The sequence below is a fragment of the Pelodiscus sinensis genome, chromosome 1, assembly GCF_052426305.1.
Source record: "Pelodiscus sinensis isolate ZL-2025 chromosome 1, ASM5242630v1, whole genome shotgun sequence".
NCBI lineage: Eukaryota > Metazoa > Chordata > Testudines > Trionychidae > Pelodiscus > Pelodiscus sinensis.
In genome coordinates this window covers 272404039-272421009 of record NC_143052.1, presented here as the reverse complement: position 1 = coordinate 272421009, position 16971 = coordinate 272404039, and the positions used below count along the sequence as shown (strand labels likewise).

Below are 16971 nucleotides of genomic sequence, written 5' to 3'. Positions count from 1 at the left end.
TGAACACCATGAAAGTCAGGAGCTTCTTAAAGAAAAGGTTTCCAGAGCTTAGAATGGGCAGGGAGGAGAAAGAAATAGATTCTTCCCTAGCCTCATTCACAGAACTAGCTAAACCATTTCAGATAAAAATTCTTCAGACTGAGGGCAGACACCTAGCACTTGCAATTTCAATGTAAGCTTATAATAGCAAGTCTCTGGCCACTCTAATAAAAACCTAGAATTTTGTAATTTTTAGGACAATTATGTAGGAAAACATGATGAATACTAGCAAACCATTTAATGTAGACCATAAAGTATACAATTTAGTTCACAAGACACCACCTATTTCATGCCAAAGCAGCTGTCACAAAACATGGATAAAAATGTTTTGTCTACAGATTCATAACACAAATAGTATTGCCAGATGGTTTAACCAAAAATACCGAACACCATTCCCCCATCCCCCCCCCCCCCCCCAAAAAAAATCAAATAAAGAACACACACCGGGGAAAAAATTCTGTTTTATGCTTGCAAAATTAGCGATTCACAGATTCACAGACCAGGCTTTTCTCACCAACGACGCCTGGGGTACAGCAGCTGGTTGCTGCCGGGTTGGTCCCGCAGCGCCGCTCCTCGGCGCTACTGGACCAACCCGGCAGCACCCCAGCTGCTCTGCCCCAGGCGTCCCCAAGTCAGCCGCTGCTGAAACTGACCAGCGGCTGACTACAGGAAGCCCGAGGCAGAGTTGCTCTGCCCCGGGCTTCCTGGAATCAGCTGCTGATCAGTTTCAACAGCGGCTGAATCTGGACGCCTGGGACAAAGCAGCTGTGGCGCTGTCGGGTAGGTCCCTGCAGCGCTGCACCTCAGCGCTGCGGGGACCAACCCGGCAGCACCCCAGCAGCTCTACCCCAGGTGTCCCTACAACTCTGCCTCGGGCTTCCTGTAGTCAGCCGCTGGTCAGTTTCAGCAGCGGCTGACTTGGGGACGCCTGGGGCAGAGCAGCTGGGGTGCTGCCGGGTTGGTCCAGTAGCGCCGAGGAGCGGCGCTGCGGGACCAACCCGGCAGCGCCCCAGCTGCTGTACCCCAGGCGTCGTCGGTGAGAAAAGCCTGGTCTGCTGGGGGGGGGGGTTGCGCCCCCCCCCCCGCAGACCAGGGAGACGCGGGTGGCGGGACCACCGAGACGCGCCCCGGTCCCGCCCGCATCCTCCGCGGCTTTGCTCCCTGTCTCCCTGGTCTGCTGGGGGGGCTCCCCCCAGCAGACCAGGGAGACAGGGAGCAAAGCCTCAGAGGATGCTGGCAGCGGGACAGCCGTGGTGCGTCTGGGCTGTCCTGCTGCCCGCGTCCTCCGCGGCTTTGCTCCTTTTCCCCCCCAGCAGACCAGGGAGACAGGGAGCAGCTTTTCTTGCCCCAGAGGACGCGGGCGGCGGAACCGCGGCACATCTGGGTGACCCGCCACTCGCGTCCTCCGGGGCGAGAAAAGCCCTGTTCATAACTGCGGATCCGACATAAGTCGGATCCGCGTAACTTGGGGACTGCCTATACCAGCATTACAGAGATGACTTAAATATGAAAAACCCACCAGTCTAACTTTAGCCAAACTGCAAACACGTTTTATGATCCACGACTTTCCACTCAGAGCTAAACTTAAGTTATCAGTCCCATTTTACATATCGTAACAGTCAGAAGGCTATTCGGAGGCATTTTAGCACTAGCAACCTATGCTGTATTCAAACCAAGAAACTACTACAAAATCTACATATTCCATCAACAAGCCAGAGGTTCATCACTTTCATCATTCCACAGAAGAAATCTCCAATAATCAGTCTATCACTTCTTGGTCCTCAGAATATCTCCATCTATTTCTACCAAGCTCACCACACTAGTATTGAAACCCCTAAGTTTCAAGGAAGGGTTCATTCTCCACAACACCGGGAAAGATGATGAAACACAGAACATAACTTCCTTGATCGTCAAATAAAAGTTCATTTTTATTTTTTCCTAGAGCAAGATTCAAAATAAGGCCAGTAACATGCCAAGTCTAACTGGCAGCCATACAATTCCTATAAGTGTCATTCAAAAACAAACACTTTCAGCCATCTGCATTATGCATGATTCACATAAAGATTAATAAAACACACTAACTAAGAGACAGATAAGACTGAAAAGTAAAAAGTTAAAACAGTAACTTCCTTGGACAAATAAGTGTTGGACAGGAATGTATTTTACTAAATTTAAAACTGAATGGAATACAAAATTTTCTGATTAGCTTTTTAAAGAAATCTGATTTGCCAGAAGGAAGCCTTATATATAATGAAAAAGATTTAAAAATATATATATCGGAATGTAGGGAATTTTGAAGTAAGAGCATGTTATTAAAATAAACATTCATTTTATAAACAGTCAAATGTGTACAATGGGAAGATCATAACCTGCAAAGTAGTTGATTATGGCTATAACATGAAATACCTGCCTTTCTTAGGGCTGATTTCCAATATTCTTACTTAACTCTAATGGAAGAAGAATGGTGAACTCTTCACAACTCAGTGGAAGGTATTAGGAAGCAGATTAAATTAGCTCTATTACACGGCAATAGGATTTAACCCACTAACAGGAAATTATGGAAATCTAGCTAGCTAATGTGCAAGTCTTCCAATCTTAACTAAACAGAATATTCCCACAACAAATTACTTAGTTCTTTGACACAGACTGCATTCATCAGGTTCAGTAATTTGTTAAATCAGTGAAATGTATTGATTGCATCACTTTTCCTGTGCTAGCTCCCAAGAAAAGGATTTTGTTAAAATGGAAGGAAAGCCAATTAATTTTCCCCATCAATTTTATAACTCAAAAATTCCTTACCTTAAAGCACTATAGCCTGACTAAATGGAAAAAGCTCTTCCACAACACACATTCTATACAAACAGTGTTAGATTCTGAAATACACAAAACTCTTAACAATACATTCTGAAAATGTAGTAAAGTCTCAGAGGGGTAGCCGTGGTAGTCTGTAACAAAAAAACAAAAACAAAAACAAAAAAAACCCCTTAAAAATAACAGTGGTCCTGTAGCACCTTAGAGACTAACAAAAATATATAAGAAGAAGTATCATGAGCTTTTGTGGGCACAATCCACTTCTTCAGATGCCCAATAAAGTATTGTTATGATATTATAAAAAGTCACCTGAAGAACCTGAATTGACAGGATGCAGAAAGTCATAAAAAGAGTGAGATTCACCAAGGATGGTTCTCTGGACCAAGAACCTACAACTTTGAGGGCAGTTAAAAATAAAGGGGAAATAGAAAGAGGAATCACTAGGCAGTAGAGCTTTCTCCTGGCAACAGAATAAAGGAGATTATGTCTATCATGGGGGAAAACACCCCAAAATTGCAAACAAGTGCACTACACAAGTGATTCCCATTAAGCAGGGAGAGATTTCCAGCACCAGATGATACTGTTAAAAATGTTCTGAGAATTGTTCTCCTTTGTTTAAGCATGCAAGCAAATTTTTAGTTTTTGGAAAAATCTCTGTGCTGTTCATTTTGAGGTGCAGTTTCTTTGAGGCAGCTGTCCAAGAAGCAAAGGCATTTGCTCTTGGACTTAATTCTTTTGGCAGTCCCTGATTCTCAAGGAACAATTCTGTGCTTGCTCAGATCTCTGAAACAGAATTTTCTGCATGCTGGTAATGACCACCTCTTTTCAAGGACTGTCATACACGTTGTAAAATAAATTAAGATTAAGTATTTACCCAGATTCTGTTTGTTTCTCTTCTGATAAGAAACTGACCTGCAACGCCACCTGACACTATTCAGCAAAACAGCAAGTGTATTGAAGCCAGATATATAATGTGTTCAAAAATCATTCCTTTTGGCTAAGATCAAGTGTATTAACGGAACACTTCACAACACATGCCATTTTAGAAGAAGTTCTATACAACACCAACATTAGTTTTCCACCACAGAATTGCTTGCCAGATTTTGCTCTTGACAGTGATAAATTGAGGGAACAACTGTCTTGCAGTAATGGGATATATTATTGCTGCCTCAGTGATTCACATTCTGGCACAGAAATCTCTTTCAAATTACTAACATAAAAACAAAACCAAAGAAAGGGGGGGGGGGGAGGGAGGTCTTGCTCATGAAGTAATAGTGCTGATCTAGCCATTCCATATCTTGGCTTCAAGTACAAGTGGTTTGATAGCAGAACAAAACAACCTTGCAAGAACAGCTTACTTTGCCCAGAAGAGGAACATTTATGAAGTTTTTTTTTCTTCTGGGTGGAGTACTCATATTCCACTTCTCCTGGCATATTATAGACTCAACTAGCAACATATTTACCAAACTTAATATTTGCGTCAAGAAAATTAAACCAGTGCATCAGCTGTTCAATGAAGCAATCTTATGTAAAATCCTAGATGATGAGCCATGCACAGCATTTTCCAAAACTTAAAAGAAAGTATACAATTAGGCAAGATATAAAACAGGTTTTGGAATACCTTACTAGCTCAAAGCAAATGCAGAAGTCAGACAAGAGGTAAAGTCAGAAAGTCAAGTCATAAAGGGTAATGATGCTTATTATGAACAAGTTCCTAATAAAGAAAAGCTGTACTATTTCCCTGAACTGTTTTACTAAAGAATGTCAGCGTGGTTTAAAGCTTTCATGAAAAAGGGACTGAAGAATTCTTTTTAATGTGGCCATTTAGATATCCCAAAGGGAGAATTAATAAGTCACATGTGGTCCCAAATCCTGATCTAACACTGGCCCTCCAACCTTAGAAAAGAAGGGGGAAGTCAGCATGGTCCATTCCAAACAAGTCTGAAAACCACATAAATTACATCACCACCTTCTTCTTGCAAAGCCAGCTGAAGAAACTCAGCAGATAGGTCACGGAAGGTCATAGAGAGTGAGACTTACCAAAGATGGTTCTCTTCACCAAGGACCTCCAAGCCTGAGAGATAGTTAAAAAATAAAGGGGGAACAGAAAGGGGAATAAGTAGGGATTACAGCCTTTTCCTGGCAACAGAATAAAGGAGATTATGTCCTCCCTGAAAAAAAAAAAATCAAGCAAGTCCACCACAGACAAGGGCACATTAAGCACAAAAAGGTTTATTTCATATAAAAGAAAAAAATACATATCCATTTATTGAATGATTACCACAGTAAACTAAAAAAAACCCATAGTTATTTTGTCATGTTTCACCAAAAGTCACTCCCTTGGGTCTGCCAGAGAACACTGCTCCCTGAGAAATGTATCTCTGCTGTATATATACATTGGAACCTAAGACTGCCTGCACGTGACTAGCAAAGAAAAAATAAACAGCAGAAATTAATTTGCAATCCATCACCAAAGTAGATGCTTTGACCAAAAAAAAAAAAAAAAAAAAAAAATATCCTGGCCAAATGCCAAGCCACTGCCATTCTCCCCTCCCCCGCTTCCATTTTTTTAATATAACCCCAAATAACTATTTTCACTCCTACTGATTGTTCGCTACTCACCATGAGGAGCAGCTGCTTTTCTTGCTGTGCTATGAACAATGAAATCTCCTCTTCTATGTCCAGAGCAGTATTTGACTCTGAAATTAACTCAGTTTTCATCATAAAATTAATTAGATTATGTGGGGTCAAGGACAGGGGCCCCACAAGCCTCATTGTCCAGTTATGCTAGAAAAAGGACAGGGACACTAGATGTGTTTTAATTAGACCACAACTTTGTAGTCTCCTTTCCTCTTCTCTAGTCTAGATGATGTGTTTCCAATAAAACTTTGTTCACTAAACTGATTTTATATTTTCTGTGCAATACAGAAAAAGATTTACAGATCTAAACTCAAAGCTTCAGTGACCAGAAATATATGTTACCACCCTTATTATTGACACTTGTATTGAAATGCAATAACAATGCAGTTTAATATTTTATCGGAATGCAGATTCATTCACTTTGTCTTATACCATTTTTATAGTTAAGGCTTAGGGGTATAATATACTAATTATACAGTAAGGCGCAATATATATTTTCTTAACTTTATGTTTTCTTAGATATATTACGACAATAGCATGAAAGGCAGATATTGCATGGTCATCCATTGTTTGGTTTTGTAAAAGGATTTCTTATTGTTCAGTCATTATGAACTAGGTTAAAAAAAATTTACCATTTTGTTTCATGATCCTTTTCTGACAATCACTGTTGATATGCTCATAATCTGCTAAAATATTTAGGGTTGCCAGGTGTCCGGTATTGACCCAGACAGTCCAGTATTTTCACCGCCTGTCCAGTAAAAAAAATTCAGAAAATACTGGACACCTGAAATGTCCAGTATTTTCTGATTTTTTTTCTGGCCGGGAGGCAAAAATACCGGGTGATTCCACAGTGGAGCTGTCTGGCCTGGAGCAGGGAGACAAGATGGTGGACGTCCACCAGCAGCCTGTAAAAGCCAAAAAGCCTCAAAAGTGATTCTTAAAGGGGCCACACTTTTTTAAATTTATTATTTGCTCAACAACTTTGGTCATCCCCCCCTCTTTTTCTCAACAGAATGTTTTCCCTGGTGGGGTTTTTTTTTGGGAGGGGAGTTGTTCGGTATTTTTGGTTAAACCATCTGGCAACCCTAAAAACATTAGCAAACATCCTTAGCATCAAAGTAATGCTACAGTCTTCAGATAGAAAGTTTGTTTTATTTATCTTCAGTCCTTTTACTTATTCAAGAATGTAACTTTAGACAGAAATTAGGGCCTAGTGCAGGGGTGGAGAACCTCAGTGCAATGGATCCCGCAAGGCTAGAGCACCTTTCCCCACTCATGGCACGCCGCAGACAGGGGCTGCTCCTGCTGGGCACCAGTTACTGGTACACATCACCAGGTAAGGATTACCCATTTACATCCCTAGCTACAAGCATCTATGCCTATGAATGCTCAGGTTAAAAACAAACAAACAAACAAAAAAACATCTGGAGCCCTCCAGTGGTTAATCTGATGACCCATGAGTGACCTGTGGGCCAAAGGTTTCCCACCCTGTTCTAGGACTCGATGCAGTAGTATTACTAAAAATTAAATACCAAATAAGAATATACAGTGTAATTAAAAAAAACCCTCCAGCATATAGTTACATATTTAAAACTTTCACTATGAGTCACATGCTTTCATGCTTAATTAATACACATAGTTACATGTAGTTAGTATTCTTTATTCTTCTGGAAGAAGTTTAGCAATGTTAACTGTATTATTACAGGTCAAACTTTTTAATATCATTAATGTATTTGTCTTATTACATTTTCCTTCAGGCTAAAGGAAACTTTCATGTGTTTATTTGCATGTAAATATCTGCAAGTTCATAGCAGCACAGTTTAGACCTTGGACGACAAATGGAAGGTTGGGTGCTGTGTTTCCAACAGATGCCTTATTTCCACTGCATACAGGAAAACAGTGAGACAAAGTAGGTAGCATGAAGGCTAAAAATGGAAACAGCATTTTAAGACTAATTTTGATCTGAAATACTGCCTCTACTCAGGCAGGAGGTAATGCCTCAGGAGGCACCAACTCAAAGAAACTATCACAGTGAAGTAGGGTTGCCAGGTGACCGGTTTTGAACTGGACAGTCCAGTATTTGAGCTTTCTGTTTGGGAAACAAATTGAGAAAATATAAAGTCCGGTATTTTCTAAATAAGGTGTAATGTCAAGTGTGTTTGGTACTTTTGTTGAAACCATCTGTCTACCCTACCGTGAAATGATAGGAACCGACTGAAGGAAACTGGGAAGTAAGATACTGTATCTTCTGTGTTTGGAGAGGTAAAGATTTAACAAATTTTTAGAAAATGTTACAATGTAAAAGTATTTCCCAATACATGGGTTTTTCCATGTAATATTTATTTCCCCCCCTTTTTCCTCTCCCTCCCCATTTTTCATTCTAAGTGAGTTATAGTAACAATTGCCATCTATATGCTTTGCTACTACAATTCTGGAATCTTGGCAGCCTTTAACTATTTCTTTACTAGACTTCCATTTACATTATTTTACTAAGTGGGCCTAAAGATCCTCCACTTCAAACATAATATTGGAGTAAAGGAAGTCACTTCACTTGAGGGATGTAGCACAGTTCAAAGGATACCTGGATCTTAGAGGTCAAGGTGACTGGCACCCTAAAAATACTCAGATTCGTAACAGAACGATGCTCACAGAAAGTCTGTGCGGTGTTCCACGGATTGTCGGACCTGTAGATTGCTTGGCTTATGTGCAGGCTGGCTCTCTCAGGCTCACCTGTGGCCAAATTCAGAAAGACTATAAAATGATAGTGCAAATCAGTGTGAGGAATGAAAAGGCTGTAAAAGAAAAAGATGGCAAGAAAAAGGAGCTTGCACTTTTAAAAAAAATATTTTACTGCTGGTGTTTGGGTTTTTTTCTTGATACAATTCCACCCTCTGTGTGTAACATATACCAACATGCAATTTATACTCTCATTTAGAGGTCATTAAACTTCAGTTTGGATTCTATGTCCTCCCTACCCCTAAGCAGAGGGCCAAAAAAGTGCAAGATTTACGTGAGTGAGGCTGGGGAGATTTTAGGGGTTAATAAACTGTAGATTATGTATTGCATAACAGAAGGACTTTTTGGAAAACACTGAGAAAGTACCTGTACTACAGTAGTCATCTTTGATGAACAAAACGCCACAAGAAATTAACTCTTGTTCTTTCAGAAGAAGGAAAAAAAGCCTATAAAGAGTCTTCAACTGCCCAGAATAATATTTCCAATTCGTGTCCTACTATTAAGAAATATATGAAATTGTTCCTCTTGGGATGATTAACATATCTAGCAGGGGTGGACCTGGCACAGTATGTCCGGGTTAGCCACTGGCTTGTTTACCTGACCATCCACAGGTATGGCTGCTTACAACTCCCAGTGGCCATGGTTCCCCATTCCCAGCCTATCAGGCCTGCAGGAAATGGTGCAATGTGGGCCACCGTTTCCCACAGCTCCCATTGGCCAGGAACAGTGAACGTCATTTGAGGAGTAACGTTAGTTCTAACCAAGAGGTTTGGTTTGAACTAACATGTCCCAGTGCGCACTTTCACTTTCAAAACAGCTGTTGAGTGGAGTAATGCGCCAGCGAGATCATTCTAATGAATCGTGGGATATTTGAATCCCCACTTCATTAGCGATTTTGGTCGCCTACATTTGCATCCCTAGTTCGAACTAGTGAGCAAGTGTAGACATACTCTTTCTCATTGCCAAAATCATAAGGAACCCAACAACCTTGGAAGAATAAAAATAAGAATACAACAGTAGGTGGTTTAGGTTCCTGTGATCTACAGCAAATGTTGCCTCCCTCCCCTTCCCTCTCTCTCTCAACGGTAGGCGGTAGGCGAAGGGGGGCAGCGCGGTGATGTTCACAGCCAGGGGGCGGGGCTTGGAGCCGCTGTCATGCCACACGTCACTTCCCTGCCCCCTTTCCCCTCCTGCCATGGCGCTCCGCTGACTTCTGAGCTGCTCAGCCAGGCCGCCGCAGGGGGAGCAAGAAGAGCAAGCGGCCATTTGGGCCCCGCACTTCCCATGCAGCACGGGTTGCCCAGAGGGAACAGCCAGCATTTCAGCGTTACAGACTCACAGACATTGAGCTACTATATATATGATGGATCCATGGTAACTTCAAAATTTACAACCTTTAGTAAAATGAGGTTTTAAATAAAAAATAAAGACGACTTTAGTAAGGGCCCGAAGCCCTGCCTGAGAGCTGCAGGATTGGGTCTATTGGTTTTAGTTTATATGCGATATCAGGTTTCCCATGATTTCAGAGTTAATAGTAAATATTTTGTGGCAACAAAAGATGGAAAAAAATGTATATCTGAGGCAAGGCTACCAACTGTAACACAAGTTGGCAGATTATCATAAAAATGCTTCTGCATAGCAGTTTGTCACATAGTACTACTGGCATTAGAATTGGGAATCCAGTGTTTTTTCTTCTTTTTAGAACAGATCCAGTAGCAATGAAATCAGACCTCTCACATTTGCATACTATGCTAAATTGAAAAGAGCAATGAAATACAAAATATTTCAGTGACAAGATAATTTAATTTGTTTTTAAAGCACATAAGGTATGCAAAATAAAAGTGCAATTAAACAGGAAAAAAGATTATTGATTAAGAGAAACGTAACATAAAGGCCTTACAGCAAAGAACAAGAGGAAAGGATTAATGCCAAAATCTTTCTCCATTACTCATGTGAGTAGCCTTATCATATTAAATGATGAGTCAATGAGGCATCTGCAATATTCCAAGATGCTTTTGTGAACAAATTTCTGATAAAAGCAAAGCTGGTTGCGCCCAAGTGAATTACAAATGCAATACAATATAAATCAATTGAGATGACATTCAGATAACTGTACACTGTGCATATACCTCCCTTTGAGTACTGCATGCAGTATTACACTCCAATTCAGATGATAATCTGCATGATTTTTAACTTTGATAAGAAGCTTTCTAAAGACAAATTAGGTTTCTTTTCTCAGTGTTTGTTATTTCATCTCTTATGGAACTGCAACTGATTTGCTGGAAGGCCAAAAAAAAAAAATAAATAACACCCACAACCACCACGTTTCTAGATTAGTCCCTGTATTTTAATCACAAAACTCATAGCTGAGGTGTTACAAAAATATTCCTCATTGACTCACAAGCAGAAATCCCTATTCTTCATATAACAGAGCTCTAAGAGTCACTTTCCTGTTCCCATTTTTTCCTCCAAGAAGTGGACATCATAATCACAATACTGTCCAAATACAGCACTGGTCCTTTCTGCACTGTTACTAAGCAGTCTTGTACTAGACAGCCCTAATAAAAACCTAAGTACACTTAAAGAAAAAAGAATTCCAGACCTCAAGGATTAAGAATGTAACAGAAAGACTTATTACAAGATGATAATCTTATTACAAGGTGCATCACAAGTTCTAATTTTCCAATGGAAAAAGGTTCTAAATAGTCAAAAAGCTTCTGATACTATTAGAAGTGCATCCCTCAGACAGTAACCTTAAAAACATTAGATGCATACGGAAGGGAAGGAGGAAGACGATAGGAGGATATGTATATCTGTGTTAGTTAAAAGGATTAGAAAATACTTTGGGCAAGAGAAGAGCTCATGAAAATGAAGGTCCTGTTCAATGTAATTAAAAGAATTATGGCTATATGATGCCAATTCCACAAGATTAAATTCAATAACTTCTTAATGGCCTTTGCCTGTTATATAAAGTATTGAGACTCTGTTGATGCCAAGATATTTAATTCTAGACTGAAAGGATAAAACCACAATAGGAAGAGGACAATACAGGACAGGCTGTGAAAAATGTAAGTGATATCTGTATTGACGGTACATATTTTATATATGTTTATATCTATGGACTTGGAAATTACTGTGCTCTGACTGGCTTCATGGGTTAATTACAGATGGAGCTCTTTGCAGATAGCCAAGAACACAGCAATAACTAATTCTATGGGGTGGTGCTCAAAGAGACAATGCTATTAATCTACTGTTTGAAAACAAGTTCCAACTACGGTAGTTGGATCAGGTAAAGGAGACCTGCTTGAAACCTCAGATTTTTCAGGCAAGAACACATGAACAACAAAAAAGCAGCATTGAAATAAAAGACACCTGTGACCTAAGGAATACTGACTGTCAGAGATGCTGTTTCACCTAGCTCCATTGCTGAAGGGTGCCTGGGTAAAGTGGAACCTGCTTAACCAGTCATGGAAAGCTAGGTATAGATAAGACAATATGCATTTTGTTGCTTTAATCCATTTCTCTCTGGTATGGATAAATAAATAATGATGGTTTTGAAGAAGCTATGCTGTGTTAGTGTCACAAAGTCTTGGAGAGAGACCTATAGGAATGGCCAAAGCCAGTTGGATCTGTTGTAAACCAGGAGCACTGTTAGCTGGTCAGTACTATCTAAAATGGATCAATCATAGGATTCTGCTATGAGAAGTACAAGGTTGGGCATGTCACTTGGAAAGGGTATCCAAAGAAAGAGAAATCAATGATAGAGATCACCTCTTAACTGTAGTAGTTTGTTGGCAGAAGAGAGCTCAAATAATTTACTTCCTCTCGCCCCCACTGCCGCCACCCCCACTTTTTCTTAAAGCACTATTTGTCCAAGTAGTCATTCCGTAGTATACTGGATGGCACACATGTAGCAATCACCTGTAAAATTAACGAAATAGGGATTTATTTAAAGTCTATGGGGAAACAGCCCTATGCTTGACAGAACCTTTGGTCTGACCCAGTACGGCCGTTCTTATGTTCAGAACAACCTTGAGTCAAACACTCAATAGAGAAAAAAGAAACCCATATCCTCCTGCACTTTGAGACAAGGAAAGTAAACTTCTTTGTTCCTTTATACCTTTCAGAGGTTAGAATATCTCACCTCAAGTATTCAGTTAAAGGCTTAGGGCAAAGACTGTCCATGCCCAACAGGTATAAGGAACCAGATAAAAAGCCTAAGGACCACTAATGGTGAAGGAAATAGGACATGGATGGCAAAAACTCTTTCAGAATGTAGGTTTGTACGCTATAACAAAAATCCAAAGAAATGTCAAGGCTCAAAAAAATATGTATCAATATGTACCAAACTTCCCAGTTGAAAGTCCTTGAAAGAATGAGTATTTGCAGCTCATGACATAGAAACAGCCTATGAGAGAATCCCAAATTTTTTAATACATCTAATCTGAAACTCAGAACTGTCATTTCAATCAGTGTTGTTTGAAATTAAAATACTATACTTTAATAGCCCAGGTATCCATCTGATTTTGGCCCTCAAAGAGCATGTGGTTAATAAAGCAGTTTTATAACCACTGTTCTCTGACATAACCCATGCAACCAAACAGGAAGTCACAGTGCAAGAAGTGAGAGAGAACATTTCACAGATATGTTGCTAAAATAGTTAAAAGTGCCAAGCAGCTAATAGTTTTTTAAAACGCGGTGGCTAGTGTTCAGGACATTACAAGCTTTGCATATGCATTTCAGTATTATGAGGAAACCAGAGATCCACAGGGAGAGGTGCTTTTTTGGTAAATGTGGACCACAATTTTGGTAAATATAAAGGAGTTCAAAACACTCATGCCATGAGTGTGCATAAGAGAGGTTAACATGAGTGGAATATGAGTGGAAACATAACAACAGTTTATATAGTAATGAAAGTTTTATAAAAATTACCTTCTGGGATCATGGTGGGCAGCATGGCCACCATGGTCCCCGCTCCCACAGCTGCCTCTGCATACTGCTGTTTTTCCTGCTCGATGAGGCCAGTGTTAGGTGAAAGCAAGCTGGCCTTCTGACCAGTGGGGCCCACCCCCAGCCCTGCCATGAGCTCCGCCTGTCCATATCCCCACAACATAGCACTCTCCAATCCCCCCAACACAGTGCTTCTCAAACTTTTTGGCCCACGGCCCACCTGGCTCAATGCAAATGTTTCTGTGGACCACCAGTTGCTAATGGAAACTCGTCGTTAATTACATGATTATGCCCAACTGGTATACTTAATGCTGCAGCTAGAGAGAATGGTTTAATTTAACCAGTAAGAAAGGAAATATGAATTTAAATTATTTTATTTAAAATGAAGTTTGATAACTAACAGAGTTGAAGTGCTTAGTCTGTTTAATAAAGTAATAATTTATGTCCAACATGAAAGGTTCCCGTATTATTGGTTTTTTAATGGCAGAGGTGGGGAAGCAAAAAACCAAAACCCTCTCCTGGGGTTCCAGGGTTAGTGGATTTTGTGGACTCCAGTAGGCTCTGGAGTTGGGACAAAAATGGAGGTGGGGTTCAATGTGCAGGGCTGCCAGCAAGAGGAATGGGTGTGCAGGATCTGGGATGCAGGAAGGTGTGAGGGGTGACATCTGGATAAGAGGAAGGGTGCAAGAACAGGCTGGGAGTAGGGTGTCTGGCTAGGGGGAGGCGGCAGCAAGATTAAGGAAAGGTGCAATGTGTGGCCAGGAGAGAGGGTGCAGGAGCAAGAGTGGGTTCAGGAGCAGGCTGGGGATAGGGTGAATGGCTAGGGGGAGGGTGCAGGATCAGGGTGAGCATAGGGTATCTGGCCAGGGGAATGGTTCAGGAGCAAGGGAGGAGGCAGGAGCAGGCTAGAAGTATGGTATCTGGCCAGAGGAGAGGGTACAGAAGCAGGCTGGTGGTGTGAGGTCTTGGTGGGATGGTGGTGCATGAGGGAGCTAGGGGTACAGCAGCATTTTCCCCAGCCAGAAGAGGAAGAGCGCTTCTTCTCCACCAGCCGGATTGTGCAGTGAGGCTCAGGGTTTTCTCTCTTCCCTCCATGCCAGCAGGAAGCCAGCACTAGCGCTCCAACTGCACCGGGGAGAGGAGGTGGTGAGAGGGCATGGCAGCAGTGCTAGTACTGTGGGTGGAGAAGGAGGGGAGCTGAGCTTGAGCCGTGGACCACCAGGAAGGAGGCCACGGAGCCCCCTCACGCTGACTTAGGGGACCATAGAGGGTGCATTCGTACCTTTCGCATAAAAATGCTGCTTCTATTGTTCATTATGAAAAATCCAGCCAACCAAGTTGTCCCTGTGAATTATTTTTACAACAGCTTAAAGCATCATCCATTTTCACATCTTGAAATTCTGTTTCATTCTGACAAATAATCAATCCCTTTAATGTATGATAGGTTCCTAATTTTGTCTGTAAATGAACTTTGGAAGTGTGAATGAGTTCTCAAAAGAGGTAAAATTAAGCTGTTAGCCAACATCTGTTTTATTGCTTATTAGTTATCCATAAAATCAAGTCCTCTATGTCTGTGTCTTATTTGCTGCATTCTGTCTAGACAGACAAAACTCTGATGCAGGGCCTCATTATTCACATCACTGCAAATGCTTTCCTTTCTACCCAACTGCTCCAGCCCCCCTCCCCCAACACACACACCTACTGAGATCACATTCCTTGCCTGTTGCTCATGCATCAAGACTTCTTGTCTTTACCTTCAAGGTACCTCATGGTTTGTCCTCTTCTCTTGATGTGTCAAACCTCCACTTCCTCTGCTCACCAGCCTCACATTCCCATTTGCCAGTTTATCGTAAATGTTTCTTTGCATTCTTACATGCCTCCCTATTATTTATAGAACTGAGCTTCAGGTAGCCACATTCTGATCCTTCAAATGCGTACTTAAGATCTACCTCTGTCACAATATCGGTCAACTAGTTATCAATGGAAAGATTGATAAATACAGAAAACTATAATTTTGTTTAAAATAATGATTGATTGTATTATCCTCCCCTTATGCCTCTCACCCCTAGCTGGATCCACTTGCCTTCTTAAACTGCAAGCTCTTCAGGAAAAAAAAAATCCTGTTTGCACAGAACCTAGCACAATGGGGCCATTGATTTCAACTATGACCTCTGATTTAAAAAGATACTTTGGTTTTACAAGAACTGGTCCCAAATTTGCCATTCTACAATCCACCAAAAAGACACAAATCATGTGTTACCATGTAGTAACAGAAAGACAATGTTCTTGGCTTTTTACCTTCAATCTCTATGGTGCTCTATACCTGAGAAAAGCTTTGACATGCTTTACAATTATTAAAAACAAACACTTTCTTAAAATGAGCTTAGAAGTTTTCTTCTCACACAATATTTCATAGGGGGAAGAGAGAGAATTCAGTAAGCAAGAGGAATTGTAATATTCTGAATTAAATAAATACTAATGTATGAATAATCTTCAATCTCTGTTAGTTCTGAGGACTTGTAAAGGTGTTTGGAGGAAGGTTTCACACACTATGCTAGTAAACATTTAAGACTGAGTAATTATGGGCTTGGGGGGAGGAAAGCATTTCATGAAATAGCAGTATTGCAAGGTTTCTTCACATTCAATTGTTATAGCATGAACACACTCACATTATTTGAAAATACAGCTTTATTGAAAACACTATGGCTATGTCTACACTCACGGCTTCTTGCGCAAGTACGGCCGTTCTTGCGCAAGAATCTGCAGAGTGTCCACACTGCCCACCCGCTCTTGCACAAGTAGATTTACAGTACGGCGTCGTAAGAGAGGGCTCCTTGCGCAAGAGCTACGCTCTTTTTTTAACAGATGTAAGCCCTCTTGTGCAGGAGTTCTTGTGCAATAGGGCAGTGTGGACGCTTGGCAGGGATTTCTTGCGCAAGAAAGCCCTATGGCTAAAATGGCCATCAGAGCTTTCTTGCGCAAGAGAGCGTCCACACTGCCATGGGCGCTCTTGCGCAAAAGCACAGCTTGCACATGACAGTGTGGACGTTTTCCTTGTGCAAGACTTCTTGCACAAGAACACTTGCGCAAGATGTTCTTGCGCAAGAAGCCGCCAGTGTAGACATAGCCTATGTGCTTCTGGGATCTGAGATAACAGCAGACTACTCAGTTTTAGAGACAGGAAGATTTTAGATTTTAAAGTGAGCACTGCCTAAAATATTTCAACATTGTATTTCCCCATGAGGGAGCACCCTACGAGTGAAGGGAACTTAATTCTCTTTTCAACCCTGGTGCTCACTCTATGACTACAGGCAAGTTAACAGAATGAGACTAAGAAGTCTATAAAAAGCGATTAAATCTGCATACTTTAAGACCCTAAGGCCCTTTGGCACAGTGAATTATTATTTTAATTGTTATCTGTAAACCAAGGATGAAACATCCCTGCTTTGTTGGTTGCTAAATACCCCAATGAATGTAGTAAAAAAATCATTTCAGTGCATTTGTACTCAAATGTGCTTTTCTTCCCAGCTCAATTAAAGAAACGATTCCACAACAATCACTTCTAGCTCTGCCTCAGCATACACTATGCTTAAATCACCTAACTATCATCAGCATTTGGAATGGACAATGAGTTTGTCTGTAGAGGCAGATACTGAAATTTGAGGTGGGCTTGTACATACCCTTTGTTTTCTCACACATACCCCTCCCACACTTACTGAATTTCTGAAGCTGCCCTACAAGGGATTCCAACAGAGGAGAATTGTTCCTATACTGCTGGTTTTGCATATTGGCGTT

At 41.0% G+C, this 16971-nt stretch overlaps 1 protein-coding gene across 3 annotated transcripts in view; it reads right to left on the bottom strand.

Moving 5' to 3' along the window:
• TBC1D4 (TBC1 domain family member 4) overlaps positions 1–16971 on the bottom strand; it is a 166280-nt gene that overhangs the window by 112766 nt on the left and 36543 nt on the right. The gene's annotated exons all lie outside the window — the stretch shown is intronic.